Source organism: Manihot esculenta, chromosome 13 (assembly GCF_001659605.2).
Source record: "Manihot esculenta cultivar AM560-2 chromosome 13, M.esculenta_v8, whole genome shotgun sequence".
NCBI lineage: Eukaryota > Viridiplantae > Streptophyta > Magnoliopsida > Malpighiales > Euphorbiaceae > Manihot > Manihot esculenta.
Window position 1 is genome coordinate 19,897,389 of NC_035173.2, and position 5,134 is coordinate 19,902,522.

At 26.9% G+C, this 5,134-nt stretch overlaps 1 non-coding gene across 1 annotated transcript; it reads right to left on the bottom strand.

Moving 5' to 3' along the window:
- Nucleotides 1-4,681: 4,681 nt before the first annotated feature.
- LOC122721631 lies at nt 4,682-4,788 on the bottom strand. Its single transcript, XR_006348335.1, has one exon. It is a non-coding gene; the product is annotated as a small nucleolar RNA R71 (small nucleolar RNA).
- Nucleotides 4,789-5,134: the final 346 nt, after the last annotated feature.

Consider the following 5,134-nt stretch of genomic DNA (forward strand, 5'->3'; position numbering starts at 1 on the left):
GTTTAATTTGAAAAAAAAAAAATCAAATAAAATCACACATCATCTTATAATAAGCATTGAAATTTTTTTAATTTACTTTTTTTAGAAAAATAAATTTTTGCATTTTAAATATAAAAATAAATAAATAAAAAAATAATTTTAATTAAATTTTTACAAAATTTTTAATTTCATAATTGATTAAATCATTTAAATTCGTCTTGCATCGACTCCCTATCTAATTGTGAGGATGAGATGAGGGTTATGATAATCCGTTTTTCCGTAATATGTAGTTTTAAAGGAAATTTTTACATAGACCGGATTTATATGTATTTTATAATATATATAAATATAAGAAATTTTTTATGAATCCACAATAATTTTATATCACATATCTCTAATCAATTTCTCATAGTTTTACTTTGTAATCTTTTATTGTTGCATTAATTCTTATCTATTTTGCTTTAATAATAAATTTAAGAAGCAATATAAATGATTTATTATGATAATTAATTCACAAATAACAAAAAATTAAGTTTAATGTGGGCTACATCAACGACCATCTATTTTTCACTGTTTATAACAAAATCATCAAATACAAGTCATCTATTTCTTAATTCAATTACACTCAATTTTATTTTATGTTTGCAAATTGCTCATATTAAATATCACTACTACAATTTAAATTTTAGGCAGCGGTCTTGTGAAATTATTATTTTAATATTTAAAGAACAATTTAAAATTATTACAGAAAAAATTCATTTTTTTTATAATATATAATAATATACTTTAATTAAAATTTTATTTTATGTTTATTAAAATTATAATTTTAGCTGCAGTTTTTTATTCATTGCAAAAAAGTAAATAAATCATTGTCGGTAAATGTACCGGTTTTCAAATTATTGGTATTAACCTATAGTCTAAATAATTTATCAACCATACTTGTAATTATAGTGTTAGAATATTTAATTCTAATCTAATTAGAAATCTCATTCAATTTAGGAGTAACACATAAATAACAAATCTACCTTTTATAAGAAGGGGGTACATACTGTTAGGTCTGGTTATAAACTGCAATATGATACTTCTCAGGTGCTGCAAGGAGTGAATTCTCAGGTATGGAAGTTTATTTGGGCATTATCTTTGCCTCCGAAATTTCTTAATTTTGTGTGGCGAGCTTCCCTGAACATTTTGCCAGTCTGTATGGTTCTTGAACAACGGAGAATTGAAACAGTTAAGATCTGTCCTGTGTGTAATCACAAGTCTGTTTGTTGGAGAGGACAGGTTAATACATTTCAGGAGTGGTTTCTGCATATACAACAAACTTGTGATTTAAATCAGCTAGAGGAGGCTTTGTTAATTGCTTGGGAGATTTGGAATGCTCGTAATAAGGTGTTTTGGCACAAAAAGCAACAAATCCATCGCAAGTAATTTTTCAGGCACGACAGCTGTTGTATGAGTGGACGACGGTGAAGGAGAACCAAGTTCGTTACCCTGCAGCAGCTCCTTCTTTGCTTGGTAAATGGAAACCACCAGTTGAGGGCTTCGAGTGTAATATTGATGCAACTTATAATGGAGCAACAGGAGAGGCTAGTGTCAGTATGGTGGTTAGAAACACAGCTGGGTAGTTTGTGGAGGCTATGTGTATGAGGTTAGGGGTGGTTCAGAACTCTTTAATGGCAGAAACAATGGGGTGCGGGAAGCATTGAGTTGGTTGAAGGCTAAGTATGGTGGTGTGACTATGGAGATTGAGATAGATTGCATGTCTATTAAGACAACTATGCCATTGAATTCATATTTTGCTATTTTAATTCAGGATTGTAAGTTCTTAGTTAGGAATTTTACATCATTATCTTTATCTGCTGTTAGAAAATCAACGAATCAGGTTGCTCATGTTTTAGTAAGGGCTTCTGGTGCTATGTTTGGTTTGGTGGAATGAGTTCGTCCTCCGTCTATTATTATTGATGTACTGCTTATGAATGCTAGTAATAATAATTAAGCAGTATTTTTCTAAAAAAAATAAAAATTAGTTAAGAATTAATGACCACAAAAAAAAAAAAAAAAAACTATTATTTTTTAAGAGTTTAGTTTAAATGGCATAGAGTTGATATTGGATAGCTAATTTCAAATTTTTTACTTTTATTACAAAAAAAAAAAAATTATATGATAGGAAAATGGTTGTTCCTTTTATTATATTGAAATGTCACTTATACTTTGAGAGGAAGTAATACTTACGCTTTAGATGTTTGTATTTTCCTTTTAATTTATATTCAAATTGTTATTTATATATTTATTGTCACTTGTAGATTTTTTTTTTTTACTTTACTAAAAAGTTCACTTATTGATTTATTCAACTTTCTTTTACTAAAAATTTCATATATCTTTAATTTATAGGTCAATTTGAATCAAATAAAAGCATTGATTATAAAAAAAATTTGAATCAAACAAAAAATTTATCACTTAATTTTTTTTCATAGACATTAGATGTTTTGTATGGATTATTCGATTTTAATAATATTTATAATTTATTTGTGTTCATCAAAATTATTATAATTGATCTATTATAATATTTATGCATTATTTTTAGATTATATGAGTAATAAAAGATATTTGAGAATAAACAAATAAATAAATTTAGTGATAAATTTTATTGAAAATTTTAAGTTTTTACAATGAATTTGAAAGATTTAGAGGAGAAATCCGCAAAACTAGAGTTTTTGTACCTCATTATTCTTTTGATTTATTTTTTAGAATTATTTTAAGATAATTTTGAGTCTTTTGATTTATTTTCAAAATTATTTTAAGATAATTTTGAGTAATTTGTCAATTGAATTTGTTTTTAGATTTTTAATTATGAGCAGCTAGAGGACTTTGGATTGTGGATTTTTCTTAATTTATCTGAGTTAATTTTTTTACTTAAAATTTTTTTTACTTAAATTATTCAATTTTTAAAATTAATGTTTTTGAGCATGGATACTTAAATGATATTATCTTGAAATTATTATTGGTTGGAAACGTCTTAGAATCAAATAAAAAATTAAATATTATAAGAATATTAATTGAATTAAGATTAAAAATTGACTGGCAGAGCCTTGAAAAATTAATCACATTAATTGAGAAATTAATTAAGGTAATATCAAATTATTGAGAAATAAGTGATAATTTTTAGTTAATTAATTTGGTTTTAATCAGAAGAGAAAGATCGATTACTTTATAATTAGTTGCTTTAATTTTGGTAATAAAAGTTGGATTTTAATAAGATGAATCAATTAATCCAAATGAAATTAAGGTACCTAGTTTTAGATATTAATTATTTTCATGAATTATATCTTGTTGAGTAATTATTTAATTTTATTATTTAATTTTATTTTATTTTAATTTTACAAACATCTTTATAATTGGTAGTTTAGATAATAATTAGATTTATATACATTTCGATATTTAACCAGTCCCAGTAGATACAATACTCTACTCACTACTTTTTGCTTGACATAATTTCATATACGTGTGGTTATCGACTTGTCAAGTTTTTGCCACTATTACGGGGGACTAGAGGCGAGCAGTATTCAATTCAAATCGAAAAAACTAACCGAATTGACTAAATTTGAAAATTCGATTCGGTTTTTTATTTAATTTGGCTTGGTTTAGTTTGATTTTTAATTTTATAATTTTGATAATTTCGGTTCGGTTCGGTTTTGATTAGAAAAAAATCACAAAAATCAAACCAAACCGATTAGTGATAATAATATATATTTTCAATAATATAGAGTGATTAGATCATATCAAGATTAAAATATTCCAATTAAATTTTAAAATACTAAAAATAAAGTGTAAAAAATAAAAAATTTATTAAAAGTTCAAATCAATCAAACTGAACCAGACCAGTTCGATTCGGTTTGATTTCTGATCAAAATTGATTCAGTTCGGTTTTCATAAATATTAAACTTTCAGTTTTAGTTTATTCGGTTCGCTTTGATTTTGAACCAAATCGACCGAATGCTCACCCCTACGGGGGATTGACAACATTAATATCAAAATAGTAAATTTTGTTATTACTTTAGGCATTTTATTTTATTATTTTATTTCTTTTTTTATTTTTGACAGGCAGTGCATGAGAAATATTATAAAATCTTTGCAGTATATGACCTTGAAACCGAACGCGCTTGTTGATAGAACAAAAAGAAAGTAAAAAAAGCAAGAGCCCTATTCAAATAAAAAACTAAATTGAAAGCTGAATCAAATATGGCTGGAGATAGAGTAACTGTTAAAGGTGGTGATGGAAACATTAATAATGCTCCAATAGGCCATAGATGATGATGAAGTTAGACCATAGAATCGCACAACACTTCAAGATTATGTCAAACCTGATGTCAATTAAATTGGGTCAAGCATTGTTCAACATGGAATGCAAGCTAATAATTTTGAGCTTAAACCTTCATTGGTACAAATGTTTCAGAATGCATTTCAATTTAGTGGACTACCTACTGAGGATCCAAGCAACCATATAGATCAATTTTTGAAGTTTTGTGATAATTACAAGTAGAATGGTGTGTCAAATGAAACTATCAGATTGAGGTTATTCCCTTTTACATTAAAAGATAAAGCTAAAAAGTGGTTACAAAATCTTCCACCCAAATCAATTACTATTTAGGATAAATTAGCAAACATATTTATAGGAAGATTCTTCCTGCCAACAAAGACTATCAAGATGAGGAATGACATCTATTACTTCCTATAGATAAACTCAAAGCCATTTTATGAAGCTTGGGAGAGGATGAAGGACATGCTCAGAATGTGCCATCATCATGGATTACCAAATTGGTTAGTTATATAGAAGTTCTACTATGGACTTAATGCCAACACAAGAAATATTATGGCTAGAGGGTCCTTCAGGAAAAAAGAGCCAGAGCAAGCATATGACCTGCTAGATGAGTTGGCTATTAAAACTTTTAAGTTCTATATAAATAGGATTTCACCCAAAAGAACTAGAAGAGTGCATGAGATCAACATTATTTCTGTGCTACAAGCTCAAGTAGATGTTCTAAATGGAAGATTGGATACATATACTACTAATTCTGTTAATTCTATGGTGTAGATGTGTGAGAATTATGTTGGCAATCATGAGTTTAATGAGTGGCCAATGGACTACTTTCTTTTG